General features: G+C 36.6%; 1 long non-coding RNA gene across 1 annotated transcript; it reads left to right on the forward strand.

The window, feature by feature from the left end:
* Window positions 1-1914: 1914 nt before the first annotated feature.
* LOC110302804 (uncharacterized) lies at window positions 1915-6605 on the forward strand. The gene is made up of 3 exons (XR_002378844.2): window positions 1915-1970; window positions 5299-5433; window positions 6565-6605. It is a non-coding gene; the product is annotated as an uncharacterized LOC110302804 (long non-coding RNA).
* The last annotated feature ends 10735 nt before the right edge of the window (window positions 6606-17340 follow it).

A 17340-nucleotide genomic window follows, 5' to 3' on the forward strand; every position in this document is an offset into this window, starting at 1 on the left:
TTCTAAATGTTTCTAAATGTTTACTGTGTATCTTCTCAAACCATTGCCTCCTTGAATCAAATGTAGACCCAAATGGATAAGAGAATGTTAATTTAAAGTCATCCTTTTTGACTTTAAGCTCAGCACTTCAGACTTTTTCAACTGCAATTTGTTTTTTGAGAAGATAATTTCCTTTTGTTTTGTAAGTCATTATGCCTTATTATTGAGCACACACACATGAACACACAATTATCCTGCTACAGAGAACACACCATACTAGTATAATAGAATGGGTGGCATACAAATAATAGACATTTATTTCTCATAATCCTAGAGGCTGGCAGTCTCAAATCAGGGTGGCAGCCATCAATGGTCAGGATCTGAGTGATAACCCATTGTTGGACCACAGAACTTTTATTTTGTAAAGAAAGGAAATTATAAGAAAACTTTCTGGGATTCCTCATACAAGGTAAGTACTCGTGAGGGTTCCACTTAATAACCTACTCATTTCCCAAATGGTTCGTCTCTGACTGTCATCATACTGATGGGGAAGAATGCAACATGAGGTTTTGAGGGACACCAATGCTCAGTCTACAGCAATTCCTATGTCAAACTTTCTTCTGAGATTTTTAAGAGTTAAAAATTTATTCCCATGAGTGTTTGATGTGTTTCGGCTAACAAGTCTTGGTCTACCATACTCCTTAGGGTTCTTGGGAGTAAGTTGTGAATGCAAATGAGGAGTTTCATTTTACTTTTCAGTTCCATTGATTGCTTCCTTTTGTACTTTTAATTGGATGTGTGTGTGTGTGTGTGTGTGTGTGTGTGTGTGTATGTGTGTACACACACAGACTTACCACTCACACTAAAGGTGCCAATGTCTAAAGCATGTGCTGGATGACTTTTCTCTTTCAGAAGGGGAAATACATGTGTGAGAATAAGGGCCACCACATTTTGAACAGAACTGTATCAAACTGAACTAAAAATGACTACAGAATTTTAAGAGAGTCCTTTGAATGTTCTGAGCTCTTACAAGCCGGATGAAGGTAGAAATGTTGACTCAACTGTAAACGTGGGTCACGTCTATGGAAGAGGACATATGATAAAGATAACAGGGTCAGGAGTCCAGAAGATAACCAAGAGCCACTGAGTAATTGTCTCTCGTGCCCATGAATCCCAATAAAGGGAACAGAAAGTTGCCCCTTGATGTAGCTCCAAAGTACTAGAGATGGTGCCTGTTTGTACCTCTGTGAAATGTGAATGTGTATTGCAAGTATGTGGTGCTGCTATACTATACTGGGTATTTCACAGTGTGATGGCTAACTGTGTATGTCAGATGGGACAACAGGGTTCCTAGATATTTGATCAAACACTATTCTGAGTGTTTCAGAGAGGGCATTTGGGGGTATGTTTAACATTTACATTAGGAAAGCACATTTCCCTCCTTAATATATGTGAGACACATCCAATAAACAGAATGTCTCAATCTAACAAAAGTCTCTTATTCTTTCTCAAGAATAAGAGACTTGAAAATGTGTGTTCTGCTCAGGTCTTTGTCTCCTTTAGGAATCTCCTATGTCAGGGCTAATTCTGGGTCTGTTGAGTTCGTGTAAAGTAGGATCTCTTCTATCCCTTTAATTAACTCAACTTAGAGGTGGGGCACTTTCCCCCTTGCCTTTAAAACTGAACTGTGATATTGATTCTTCCTAAGCTCCAAGGCTGACTGTCAGATTGTCTCTATGCCAGTGGCTTTCTTGCTTCTTGGATCCTTAGTCTCATACTAGAACTATGCCCTTGGTTCTTCTAGATCTCCAGCTTGCTAACTGCATGTACTTTTCAAACTCCCTAATAACATAAGCCAATTTCTTCTAGACTCACTCTTTCTGGAACTCAAGGAGCTTTACCCAAGGAACTACATTTGAGGAGTCTCATCTGAATGCAGGCCTGATACAGAGTTCATAGACATTGAGCCAAAGCCTCATGTCATAGTAGAGGTTAGTTATTGGGGTCCTAAAATTGATATGCTACTCATGTGTTTCTTTTTCTTTTTGTCACTGTAACAAATTCCTGAGAAACCATTTCAAAGAAGGTCATTTGTATTTGCAGTCATGGTTTCAGAACTTTCAGTTCATGGTCACTGATTTAAGTTTTTTGTAGTCATTTGTAATCCAGGTACATCCTGGTGGAAGGATGTGGTAGAGCCCTGCCCTCCAAAATTTCCATCACCTCCTAACAATGCCATCATGTTATGAGATTCCCATAGTTCTCCTGACCTGGTCACATGTCAAAGACCAGATCTCCTAATCTGCCATCTGGAGGCCAAATCTTTAATATCTGAGCCTTTCTTGATGATACTTCATGTCTAAACCATAGCAAACTGAATGAGTTGTGTATGTGAAAATAATGTAAGCAGTATATGGTGGTAATTTACTTTACACCAGTTTGAAGTAGATAGGAGTTCTTCCCACTTACAGTTGGGTTGACTTGTGATCTGCCTCCAACCAACGAAATGTAGCAAAAATGATTCTATTCAGTTGCCAAGATTAAATCAAAGATATGCCAAGACTTCCACTCCTCTTTTTCAAAAAGATTTTAATTTATACTTCTTCATGTGTAAGAATCTGACTTTCCTGAGGCTTCTATGATGTGTAGAAAAATTCTACCTTTTGTTCATTAGTTTGAGATTCTTCATTAAATTGAAACATTAGTTAGCAGTATGTCTTGATTGGAAACCTCTTTTAGTGTGAGATTTCTTAAGCATTTATCAGCATTCACCCTATTCAAGACATCATCTGTCATTGACTATGTATGATATTAGGTTCTAACAAGTAGCCCTTCAACTATGTGTTTTCTTCTCAATTTTGTATCTTCTTATTTGAATACATTTCTGTTCTTGTGGACTTACAAGCACATCTCTGGTGTCTCTCTGGGGTATTGCACTTTGGAGTATTGTTCAGGACCGCATTCAAGAACAGGACCCTTTCAATGTCCTACCAAACACTTAATCCTTGACCTGCACACAGACCAGAATGAAAGGCTGAGTAACAACTAGGAGACCTATGACTCCTCTGGTCACATTTACAGATCATCATGCTATACTACAGCTCTTTACTAATTGTTGTACAAATGGAAAAGATGACTTGTGGAAAAAACTCCTTATTGACATATTTACATTTATTGCCATAAGTATATCAGCAGGTCTCTTTTCAGTACTCATATCTCTTCAAATTCCTCCCTCATTTCCATTCTTCCTAAAATATTCACATCTTGAGCTTAGTAATCCCATGGTATTCTGATTTGTTAAATGCTAGGTTTCTACTCTAATTATGATAATTTCCAGATTTTTATATCATTATTGTTTTCCTCATGTTTCAATGGGTGACAGAGGACATTTTAGAACTTATTGTAATGTGTGCACATGTACGTGTACGTGTGCTTTTGACATCTTATTATCCATTTGGTATGGCAGTTTTATGTATTATAACTTCTTTGTTATACTTTTACCCATTTGATATGGCGGTGTAATATACTATAACTTATGATTTTGTTCTATTTTTGAGATTATGTACTTTTGCCATGTGCTAGTTTTCATTCTGGTCTATGCACAATTGGAAGGTCAAGGATTAAGTGTTTGGTAGGACATTGAAAAGGTCTTGTTCTTGGATTGTAAAAACCTTAATATAGACATTGTATTCAAATTCACTCTACTATTTTACCCCACCTTCATTTTTAGCTGCCTACTTGATATTAGAAGAAGAGAAAGGAATGTTCAAAACTTTCACTACAGTTTCATTTCTCTGCTAACCTGTACACTTAATTTTTGGTCTCTCCTAATCTGGCTCTCTGATCCGTGTAATCATGACTGTCATAACCACTTTATGAATTACCTGTCTTTCAACACAGATATTTCAATTTTCCATTATTTACATTTGTTTTAGTGTAGTGTGTGTATCAAAGGGTGCGGGAACTCAGGTACTACAGAGAGTGTGTGTGTGTGTGGAAGGGGATGTCATTGGTACACTGGTTTGCTCTACCCTCCATGTAGGTAGGTCCAAGGGATTGATCTCAGCTCAGAAGAATTGGTGAGAAGAACGTTACCTGGCTTCTCAACACCCCTCCACCCAAAATTCTTGATTCATAAATGTTTTCTTCATCTCAAAATAATCTTGTAATTTTTAGGATACATTCAGATTTATGCAAAACTCTCCTCAGCTTTTAGTATTTTATGTTACCCAAAATGCATTTGTCGCAGTAAGATACCAATCCTGGCACATTACTAACGGCTAAATCTCAGATTTTATTCAGATGACACAAGGGGTTTTTTTTTTGGTTTTTGGTTTTTTCCCCACTAAAGTCCTTCTTTGTTGTTGTTGGTCTGAAATTCTACCCAGGATTCCATATTACTTGGTCTGCCCTCTCAACTTTCTCTTGTTTTGTCACAGTTTGACCTTTAGATGGCAAGCTCTTGGTGTTTTTAAGGGATGCTGATAGGTGTTTTACCAGGTACCGCTGGACCTCAGTGTGCTGTGTTTTCCTTACTGTTAGACTGTACATGACTCATGGCTGTGCTGCTGCTCCATCACCCAGGTTAGGCAATGTAGCTCAGATTTCTCCACTGAAAATTTTCTCTTCCTCTCACTCTCCTCTTTTATACTCTGCTCATTGGAAGCAAAATTTTAAAAACTCTCCACCTTTGGATTTGGACAAGTAGTAAGGGCCACCTACTTGAAAATTGATTGTTTTTATTCCCCCCCCCCCACATTAAATTGTATTTTGGGGCTTTCTTAGTTCATATTTGACTTTTGGATTTTTATCTGCTTAGCTTTTAAATTTTTTTGTTAGCTTACATCATTTTTTAGTATTCTGCTTTTATGATTAGATTTCCCGTGAGAAGGATTCCTAGTTAACTTTACTGGCCGTCATCTAAGGGTTGCTCCTTGCTTCTAACCTGTTCATCATTGGAAACACAGACCCCAGTCCAACTCACCATTGCTCAGTGAAGCAAGAACTTGCTCGCTTTGCAATGGCAGAATGTTCAGCTCTCTACTGCCTAGCAGATGAATCACAGAAGGGATCAGTCTAGCTCTCATGGCACTGAACTAAAAGAGGACACTTTAAACCTCCATTGGCACACTGAGTCATTCCTAAGCTGAAAATGTGACCTAAAAAGAAATCTCTCATTTGGTAACAGCATAATCTTTTTGGTTCAACTTTTAATAGCTACCATTTGTGTACTTGGCGCTACCCTGGACTCTTTTTGTGGAACATCTTATTTTATCTTCCCAACATTCCTTGAGGGTAAGACTTGTTCCCATTTTACAGAGTAGAAGTCATGATGTGAAGTTCAGAGGAGAGAGGAGATCCTACCTGATGTGAACTCAGCAGCCCCAGGGTTAGTCCTGACATAAGGGGAGATTCCTATGGAGACATGGGGCTGAGTGGAACACACATTTTCAGGTGAGAAATTAGCTCAAACCTTCTGATAAACATGATTTACATTTCACAGGAATGAAAGTATGCAACACATGTTATTATATCATGAAAATAAAGAAGGCTGTCTCTATTGGCATTTAAACACCATGATTTTGGCCATGGGTTACTCAGATTGGAGGAATGGACTCATATGAAGTATTATTTTTCAGTCAGGAAATTACAAGTTTTGAAATACTTAACAAGTTTCATAGATATCCAACTTGTTCCTGATAAATAAATAAGATTTTTTTCGATTTTAAAAACAGCCTATTTGCATAGATTTTAATAGAAAACTAACAGAGAGTTCAGAAAATTACCAAATCCAAACCTAGAATGTTGAGATATTGTCTTGATATGATAAAGAACAACACGAAGTAATTAACCAAAATCCCCTCCCACCCAATTACAAGCTATATGTATACATACAAAATTTCATTTTTTTATAAAAGTCAAGTTTGAATTTAAAGAACGAAATAAATGCACTTTAAGCGAACAGACTATATTTTTGGTAGCTCTGTTAGTGTTTTCCGAGCACAAAGTTTGGCTGGAAAACTTAAAGCTTACCATATTATTTTCCAAGATACTATAGCATTCCAAGTGTGCTTGCAGTTTAGCCTATAAAATGCATGTGAAGCAAAACTGTTGCAGACTTTTAAAAGGCAAACTTTATCTCCAATCTTATATCCAATAGGGAATATTGAACTTCAGATTTAAATGAGATTATCTTGAAATCTGATCTTTGTTAAATGGCATTTACTGGAAGATTGGACATCCTGTCACATTATATAAAGTTGTAACATTTCTAATGTTATGCCAAGTTCTCCTGTGCACATTTTCTGCAGGGACTCACAGCAGACACTGGCAATGCTGAGCCATTTGAAATCTCTGCCCTGAACTTTAAGAATTTGTAAGTTCTATCTGTTAGAGTGGGTTTAAAAAAAGTAGTTTATTTAGATTTCTGGACATGATGTTAAGCTTTGTTTTAGGGTTTTATTGTATCCCAAATTGGAACAAATCAGAAAAGATAAACCTTTATGAGACTACAGTTATTTCTTGCAAGACACTTGCTAGTAAAATTGTTCTCTGCTTTCGTTTATTTTTCTTTTATTTTAAAAGCTAAAACCAAGCCAGGAAGAGGGAGACAGGACAAAACTCCTCAAATCAAGGTAAATATTACCGTAGCAGAGGTCAGTGGTATGACATAAACCATACAGCAATGCATGGTGCCTGAGAGGCAGGATCCTGCACAGGTCGCTCCCTGCCTATCTTGGACCATCTATATTGTGGACATTCTTGCTGTGAGAGATCCTATCAAAGAAAATATTTTTTTTATACTTGACTTCCAAATGTGTGCTTCATTTGGAGTATGTCTCTTTTTTTCCATTTCTAGATGATAAAAAATATAAATGATTTTCAAGCCTTGCCTAGTCATTCATAGGTTTACTTTAATTGACAAAAAGTTAAAGGATGAAATTTGACTTGTATTTGCCCCTATATCTGTGTTATCAGAACCTCTTGAGATTTTAAACATATGGAAAAGCGTGGTGAAAGCCAGTTATGACGCTCAGGCCTATCATCCCATCCAGCACTTGGGAGACTGAGGTAGAAATATTCTTGTGAGTTCATGGCCAGTGTAGGCTAGAGAAATTGCCTCTGTCTCAAGGGAAAAAAAAAATCACTGTGATGTTTTCAAAAGGTTATTTAATTTTATTCAGATTTTTGGCAGAGTAAAAGATATTTCAGAAGCTTTAGAAAGAGATACATTTGACAGTGTTTGCTTCTAGAAGCAGATGGCCAAAGTGGTTATTAAATATTTATGCAAATTTTGTATTTTTAAATTGGCTACAAAAATGTAGAGGATGTTAAAAAAGAGTAAAACACATCGCTTAAGATAATTTTACTCAAGTCTAGTCTGAAAAATAAATGTCACTAGCCTGAAGACGAAGAAAACTACACGTTTATAATCATAAAGCAGCATATACATTTTCAGCTAAGCTAAGTTTAAAAATTATTTCAGTGATGAAATCAAGTATCACTAATATTTGATTTGAATAGATTACTTAATACAGATAATTGTTCTATAATCCACTATGGGAACAAGAAAAGAACTAAATAAAAATAATTAGTCATTGATAAATAAATGTAGTCATTAATAGAGTAATTGCAAATAAACGTGGAACACACAAAACACTGGGAATACAAGCACTCCTCCATTAAAATCACTGTTGTAATTTAGTTGTGTTGCTCCCCACCAAAATTAAAAGGGCCCTTTCTAAGCTCATTTTCTTCTTTTCTTTCATCTCACACCACGTAAATGGTGAGGACTAACTTTGATTTGGTTTTATTTTTCCTTTTCTTCCCCCCATATGAAACAACTTCATGTTTGAACTTGTTGGTTAAAAGCCCATGTATATCAGATAATGGCTGATTGTACTAGGCTGAACTATGTCAAGCTATAAGAATAAAGAAAGCCCTGGTGAGTAGGAGCTGTCTTCACATGAAAATGTGTTCTGGAAAGATGATGATGTGAGTCTTCCTTCATTTCTAGTGTCTTTGAAAAAGAGGGGAATGGAAAATATCACTTTTTGATCATGAGTTTGCAAACAAATTCTAACCAGACAGTTATTATTTTCCCAGCTTTGTTATTTTCAGACATTATAATCTTTTTATTCTGGTCTGTTCAATGTCTAACAATTTTTTCTAAGATGTTGGGGAACGGAGAAACTATTTTAATAGTCTCTGCTTTTATTTTATTTTTTTTCTAAATCTTCATTTCTTTTGGAAAACATTAAAGCTAAGAAGGCAAGAAGAGTTGGGAAGACACGGGGACTTGACCTCAGTTTCAACAAAAGTAAACTTGGGATGTCATAATTGCCATTTGTTAGACACTTCCAGGGTTCCTTAGTGACATCCACATTAGCCAATGTCATCTTCTAACACTGGAATTACCCAACAATTCCAAGTGCTCTCTATGTGAACAGGGTAAACAGACTCAAACAAACAGATTCTCTACAAATGCATAACTATGGAAACAAACAAAGTCATTGGAAAGCAAAAGGGTAGTGTCTTAGGACCCAGGGACAGGTCTTGCTGATTGGCCTAGCCCCACAGCTACACATCTTTGATGACTGAGTTCTTCCAGAACCTTCTGATTTCTCAGGCTCATGGCTACACACATAATAGCTGTATTACATGTGAAATGCATTTGTCACATCATGAAAGCATTATCTAAAAGGAAATCATGAGCCTCAAGACTGCAAACAATCTGAGATAGTATAAATGAATTATATATGAAAAGAAGACAATGTTTATGGATGCATACAAGCATAACTTTATATTCCATAAGAAAAATAATGTTTTTCAGTGGCATGACAGGTAGACTTACTTTCTCCTCTTTAGACTATCTTAAAATATATCATAATTTTGAAGATGTAAGAATTATAAGTGTGTGTGTGTGTGTGTGTGTGTAGTGGATAGCCCTGGTGCTGTTTGTATTTTTATGCTAATTCTGCTTCCCCAAGAAGGGGTTGCCTGGGATGAGGAGTGAATCACATACTCAGGTGAATTTTTGTGAACTTTCCCCTAATGAATAAAGATTTCAGGGAACCAATCACTGGGCGAGAAGACAGGACTTCTGGGTCAGACAGAGGGATGGCGTTAGAGGAGACTGAGACAAGCTTTTGGACAGGAGTATGGAGGTGAAAATGAAGATAACGTAAGCCCCTCACCCCCACCTCCATGGTCCAGGTGATGGATCCCTACAGGGGTATTTAACTTAGAAGGGCTTGCAAATTAGGATGCTAGTTGCTTCGACCAGTGAATGTGTTACTTGTTAATTTTGAACTAAATTTGTGTGGTGTTTTCCTTCACCCCATGTCTCAAGTGGGTTCCAGAGAGAGAGAGAGAGGTACAGCAGCAAAGGATGGGTTTGCAAGAGGTACACACCAAAAGGCAGTGGGTATTTGGAAGAGTGTGGCTGGCATGACAACGACTTAGGAACTTAGCAAGTTGGGTGGAGAGATGATTTGAGAGGTCCAAGTCAGAGAGTCTGCCTGAGAACAGGCCGGCCTGCCCACTGGTGCACTGCCAGCAAAGCATAGATTGCTTTCTAAATATTTCACTATATGTATATATGTATATATGTATATATGTATATATGTATATATGTATATATGTATATATGTATATATGTATATATGTATATATGTATATATGTATATATGTATATATGTATATATGTATATATGTATATATGTATATATGTATATATGTATATATGTATATATGTATATATGTATATATGTATATATGTATATATGTATATATGTATATATGTATATATGTATGTATGTATGTATGTATGTGGGTATGTGGGTAGGTGGGTAGGTGGGTAGGTGGGTAGGTGGGTAGGTGGGTAGGTGGGTAGGTGGGTAGGTGGGTAGGTGGGTAGGTGGGTAGGTGGGTAGGTGGGTAGGTGGGTAGGTGGGTAGGTGGATAGGTGGATAGGTGGATAGGTGGATAGGTGGATAGGTGGATAGGTGGATAGGTGGATAGGTGGATAGGTAGATAGGTATATATCTCTATATCTCTATATCTCTATCTCTCTATCTCTCTATCTCTATATCTCTATATCTCTATATCTCTATATCTCTATATCTCTATATCTCTATATCTCTATATCTCTATATCTCTATATCTCTATATCTCTATATCTATCTCTATATCTCTATATCTCTATATCTCATCTCTATATCTCTATATCTCTATCTCTATATCTATACTTTGTTTGCTAATAATATTTAATATTGGTGTATATGTGATTATCCAGAAATACAGTTTTCTGATCTTTAAGTGATTTTTAGCCAAAAATATTTTCTTAAAGGATTAAATTGTTTGAGGGCAGGATGTTAAGTCAGAGAAATACTCAAGCACGAGGACCAAGTTTAATTCCTATAGTCCACACCAAGAAGCGAGGAGTCTTATGGTACATAGTCATCATCCTTGGTCTGGGAAGGTAGGCTAACTACCTTGTCTAACTAGCAAGCTCCAAGTCTAGAGAAGAGATCCTATCTCAAAAAAAAGAAAAAAAGAAAAGAAAAGACAAGACAAGACAAGACAAGAAAAGAAAGGTAAAACAAGGTAGACTGTGTCCAAGGAATAATCCCTGAGGTTGAATTCTGGCTTTCACATGCATGTGCTCTATATAGGCATATGATTGCATAAATACAGAAATAAACACACTCAAAAAGATATAAAATATTTATAATGAAAATATGATAGCTATCTTGGGTGCTAGAAAGATGGTCTAGTAGTTAAGACTTGCTCTTCTTGCAGAGGACCTGAGCTCCTAACTCAAGCTCCAGGGGATTCGATACTCTCTTCTGGCCAATATGGACACACACACACACACACACACACACACACACAAATAAAAATAAAAATCTTTTTTTAAAAGCTTAGTGATCTTTCTTCTCAATATAAGCCTTTTATCTATAAGGAACTCAAAAATAAATATGAACATACAGCTTTGCCCATAACAATTTTAGAACATTAACCAACATAAAAAATAATTTTTAGAAGGAAGTAATGATAAAATAATTTTAAAATTAAAATCCACGGAGCTGAAGAGAGAAACCTCAGCAATTAAGAGCACTTGCTGCTCTTTCAAAGGAGGCCACTTAGGCTCCCAGCTCATGGCAGCACAGGAACCATTGCAACTCTAGTTCCAGGGGTGATCTGATGCCTTCTAGTGCTCTCTGCAGGCACTGTACTCACATGGCGCACACACATGCACATAGACAAAACCTCATCCATATAAAATAAAAATAAATAAGTTTTTTTTTTTAAATTCAGGTATATCTACTGGAAAAATCATAAATCGAGATAGATAAAACAGTAAAATAAGCATTTATATTGAAAACTCAGAGAAGAATAGTGAGAAAAGAAAATTAAACAAAAATATTCTATGATTTATGGCCCAAAGATAAATAATAATATCATATGTGAGATCATCCATGAAGTTTTTCATGTCTATGTAAGCAATGTCTAGTTCTAGGAACTTCTAGAAGAGAATGCTACATTTGCTAGGGCCACCAAACGACTCAAATTTGATTCAGTATTTCTAAGATCTTTTGGTCAAAAACTTTTCTTTTCCTTCCTAGTTAAGGATACCAAATAGTTCAGTAGACAAAGGCACTTTCTGCCAAGTCAGATGACCCAAGTTCAATCACCAGGTCTCATGTGGTGAAAGAAAAGAATTATCTTCCATACATTGTCCTCTGACTGCCTGTGGAATGTACATGTCCACATACATACATGTAATTTAAAAAACTCTCTGTCCAATTTGAATTATAGGAGTCAGTCACGGTATCTCAGGAGTCAGGCATAGCTGCTTTTGGGTTTATCTCAGACTTGACCCTTGTACATTGTCCTCAGGATGGCTGCCAACTCAGACTCTCTGGTCCCTCAACCCCCCCCCCCCCCGACCTGGTGTTCTAACACCCATTCTTTCTATGTTTTGCCAGAAGAACTAACATCTAAATATGTCTCATTCTGGGGAAGGGGCAGCAACTTTTTTTGTAAAGAGACATAATTAACAAGTTAAGGGTCATGGCTTAAGACATAAAATCACAGAATATATTGGTGTTTATACCTAAGACAAAAGTAAATGGTTTCAGTGTACTTTTTAGCAGATGAAATTTAAGTCTAATAAGAATAGCAACTGAACACTAGCATACTTAAATTATTTAGAGCAACTACATGATAATGCTTTTAATATGTCTCCTAATAACAAAAGCATGGTTCTTTTTTCTTCAAGAAGAGAGGATAGCATTTTTCATGATTGTAATTCAAAGTTGGTGTTCTCATCATCAAAATCAATTACAACTGTTCATCTGCTAATGTTGTCTGTATGGAGATTTTATCTGTTCCATCTTTCAAAGTGTCTTTTGACACAGATCACATTTCCAAATGCTATCAATTCACCAGTATTTGATTCCAACCATACTTCAAACTTGAATGATGTTAACAAAATTTGATGAGTTTTTTTTTTTTTTTTGATATCTGGCTTTTAGCATGTGTTGCATGTCATATTAATCACTTTCTTTAAAAAAATTATTATTTTTACTTTATGTGTACAGGTGTTTTGCCTACATGTATGTCTGTAAGAGGGTGTCAGATCACAGAGTAACAGACAGTTGTAAGCTGCTATGTTGCTGCTGGGATTTGAACCAGGGTCCTTTGGAACAGTGGTCAGTGAGTGCTCTTAATCACCAAGCCATCTTTCCAACCCTTGCAGTGATCACTTTCAACTGAAGATTACACCAAAGCTTTTCAATTGTACAGCTCAATAAGTTTTCCAATGTGCAACTATCTTTTCCTCTTACATGGACATTTGAAAATTATTGCTGGAATTCTAAGTGTATATATATGTTTATGTTGGGATGAAAATGTCTTATTTTAATTTTATTATTATTAAACTTTAGCTAAATGTGTGCACGTATGTTCACTAGGCTCAGGAGATCAGAAGTTAGTGTTGCATGCCACAGAACTGCTGTTACAGGTGTTTGTGAGTCACCTGCAAAGGCATTAATTTCTTCATACAGTCAATTTAAAATTAGAAGACAATGCAGAGCTTACATGGGAAAATTGAACCTGGGTCCTCTACAAGAGCAGTCAGTGTCTTAACCACAAGCCACCTCTCCAGTCCTGCACTTGTCTTACGTTGCATGCATGGAATTTATGGTTTTCAGTCAAGGAAGCATTAGTCACCGTACTGTGCTGCAGCGTCTTTCACACGCAAGCTCTGCATTGTCTTGTAATTTTAAATTGACTGTATGAAGAAATTAATGTCTTTGCAGAAAGGGCATATTTTGAAATCTACAAAGTTTCCATTAATATTGACTAAGGCCTGTTCTTGTTCAAGCAAATTTTGAAGGTTTAGTAAGTTTGTGGAACCAAATCGTTTCTGCTTCCCTTCTGTTTTCCCACCTTTAATCGTAGCACACCGGATTCTGTTTCAGAGAGTAGAAAGTAAGCATAGTCTCAATTTTGTTTGGAAGCATCCTCTTTCATATTTCTCTTACAGACTGTTCATGGATCGTAGTGTTCAGTAACAGCATACTGAGAATTGATCCCATAAATAAATAGCATCACCAACATCTTCATTAAAAACAGAGGGAGCCCCTAGAAACAATTTTCTATTGAGCTGGATCAATGGAGCAACAGTTTAGAACCCTAAATGCTCTTGCAGAAGATCCAGGTTCGATTCCCAGCATTCCTTGGGAATCTAACATCCTCTTCTAGCATCTGAGGCCATCAGTCACAGGTGTAGTGCACAGACATACATGCAGGCAGACAACCCTTATATATAAAATAACATTTAAAAATTATTAATTTTCTATATTTGAAATGAAATTTTACTGCTTCACATCTAATGTCATAGAGATAATTAGCTCTGCATAAATAGATTTCCTTGCTGTTTAATAAATTAATAACTTGGATACATAGCCTGTTTTTAATTTTTGCTTGCTTGTGAAGCAATTCTTTTATGCTGAGATTAAATGCTCAAGAAAGCCATGCACGTGCTCATTCTGGTAGCAGTGATGTGAATGGTGTTCTTTTAGTACAGCTGTAACAGCAGTTGATAATAAAATAACCCATACTCCATTGTGTGTCACCTAAGCATGACTTTCAATGTCCGACCTTTTCTATTTTCTATTTTGTATGCTGGTCACATGCTAGTAGTTTATAAAACCCATCCAGTATGACAAATATATATAGCATGTGAAGAGCCACTCAGTTATATCTGCATCACGGTGATGTGTGTGTGTGTGTGTGTGTGTGTGTGTGTGTGTGTGTGTGTGTGTGTGTGTATGTGTGTGTGTGTACGAGAGAGAGAGAGAGAGAGAGACAGAGAGAGACAGAGAGAGTCTCTTAAAAGAATTTGCCAGTATTTGCAGTATAGCACAAACTAAGGATATGTCTCTCACACACAGCTGAATCTGGAAAGCATCATATAAATAAACAAAAAATACAGCAGTGTTTCATTCCTATTTTTTAGTATTAAAATTTGGATTTCACATAATTTTTCTTGTGTCATGAAGTTTATTTTTACTTGATTTACTTAGACTGAAAGCAACATTGCTACATTTGTCTTCTATTCATACCACCTCGATGGTCTTGTGACTTTAAATTTGCACAGAGAAAATGAAAGAAGTCATTTCAATTGCCTCTACTTTAGGTTTAGGATTAAGAGGGTTTAAGATTGTTCTGAGAATATCAATTTGTTCTTTATATCTTAGTAAAAAAACTATAAAATAAACCAGTAAAATGTTGGGCATTTTTCAGATATGGGAGTTACTTTATATTTTAATGTCCATACAGTTAGTGCATGCATTATATACATTTGCATATAGTCTTTCTCTACCTTTGCCTCCCCCTAAAAAAATATCTACTTCAGGGAGGAAAATGCTAAGAAACTAGTTGCAGGCACTAAGAGAGCTAAGGTTAAGTCCCATGACTGTGTAAGGTCCCTCTGAGAGGGATCTACTCACTCTGAGTGAAAGGCTCAGTCTTCCAGACAATTGACTATTTGCTTTCCAGCCAAAGCTGAAAGATGAAGCAGTCTTTATTTTATACACATGTGTGCATGTGCATGCATGTTTGCAAGTGTTTGGAACTTGTGATTTGGTTTAGTGATATTGGTGCCCATTTGACCAAAATGTTGCTACTGGCTGGTCAATTGCCTAAAGATGGACATTTAGCTGTGATCAACATATTCTAGCTAAAGAGGATTATCTATGGTCTTGTGGCTAGAATACATCCCAGATTCCTCATCTATATTTGACCTAAGTCATGGCTACCTTTGGAATACAGAAGAGAACAAAATTGAGAAACTTTCAACTGCTTGCAGAAACAGTAATGCCATGGGCAGAAGGGAAGGGGATTCTGTAGGGACTGCAATATACAAGAACAAAGGACCCACTGTGCTAGGTGATCTTGAAGGAGTGCCAGTTTTCCTTCCTTCTCATTTTGTTAGCACCCCCAAATTTGCCCACCTCATCTGGCTTCTGTATTTTGGTATGTTTAATACTGTGTCATGTGTAATACACAGTGGTGGTTAAATGGTGTTGGATGGAGTTAGATGCAGAAAGAAAGAAGAAATTACAGGATTTCCTTTCAGAAGAGAGCAGAGGATTTCAGATCTCTGTCTCTCTGTCTTTATGCCTCTGTGTCTCTGTGTCTGTCTGTCTCTGTCTTTGTCTCTGTCTCTCTCTTTCTCTGTGTGTGTGTGGGGGCAAGGGATGGTAGGGGGAAGTATTTAGTTCTTTGGGGATCTACATCTTTACCCTGGAGTTGTCTCAGTGATTCTACAACTCTCTATGAGTATGGAACTACAGAAATCTGTCCCAGCAGTTTTTTTTTAAATAAGTTTTATTTTATAGCCTTATGTTAGTGATTCTTAAAGTGAGATTCATGCTCCACATGGTCTACAGGCCTGAATAGTCCAAACTATTTTTATAAACTAAGACAAATTGGATTTTTTAATCATAAGTGTACATCAGTTCCCAACTGTGTGGTGTATGGTGTCACCACAGATGACTGCTGTAGCAAACAGAAGACCCCATATGTTTTCTATTAATCCCAACGTTAATGAGATCTGCTAAAATGTAAAACAATGCCACTCCCTAGGTTTATGTTTGCTTTGGAAAATGTGGCCATTTTTCATAAATAGATTACTTATAATGTATATTGAATTACTGTCTCCCATATCAACTTTATATAGTCTTCATACTTCTTATAGTATTTTAACTTTTGTATTTAATTTTTTAAAATAGTGTTTTAATTTTTTTTGAGATAATGAGGTAATTACACCATTTTCTCCTTCTCCCCTTTCCCTCCAAACCTTCCCACCTTGCTGTCTCTCATATACATGGCCTATTTTTTCCTTTTTGATTGTTGTTTCGTGTGTGTGTGTGTGTGTGTGTTCCTAAATACATACATACAACCTGCTCAATCTGTATAATGTTACTTATATATGTTTCCAGGGCTGACTGTTTGGTGTTGGATAACCAGTTGGTCTGCTTTTCCCTGCAGAACAGTATTTCTCCTGTTCTAAGCATTCCTTACTTGCTTGTAGGTCTTTCCTACAAGGTTGAGGTCTCATGGGTTTTCCTCATTTGGTCTATTGGTATCATCCTTATTCAGATCATGTTTAGGCTACCAGAGTTGGCAGACTTCATGATCATATCTTCTGATATTCCTAGGAGATACAACCTCACAGCAAAACTCACTCACTGCTCCTCTGGCTCTTACAGTATTTCCTTCTCCACTTGCACAGTGATCCCTGGATATTTTAACGACAGCAAAGGAGGGGTACTCAGGTGGGTTTAGAGGGAAAAGGAGGAAGGAATAAATGACATAATTATGTCATAATTCCCCCTCCCAATTTGAAAACTATTTTTAAAAGTTCAACAAAAATATTAAAATGCTATAAGAACTACAAAGACCACATGTTTATTAGCTGTGGTTTTCTGTAATTGTCTTGTTCTGATGAGAGGAGAGAACCATACCTATCCTTAGGTATAAAGGAAATATTTGGAATATTCTTAGGGATTACAAAAGTTTAGTAAAGTGGTAGTTGTATGTTTTCCTCCAAGATCCATGCCTTCACTAACTCTAGGTACTCAGCTAAGTTTCAAGTGTCAGGCATGTTTTTTTCTCTTGTTGAGTGGGTTGTAAACCCAGTTAGCGAGCTGTTGGTTACTGCCAGGGTATGTGTGCCACTATGGCACCTTAGAGTTACCATGCCATTCTAACTGTTTTGGTGGTTTGTATTTTTCCTTTTAATAGGATTGAGATGGCTATTTCTTTAAAATAGGATAGAGAATA

This window comes from Mus caroli, unplaced genomic scaffold, assembly GCF_978045245.1.
Source record: "Mus caroli unplaced genomic scaffold, Mus_caroli_1 scaffold_9, whole genome shotgun sequence".
Taxonomy (NCBI): domain Eukaryota; kingdom Metazoa; phylum Chordata; class Mammalia; order Rodentia; family Muridae; genus Mus; species Mus caroli.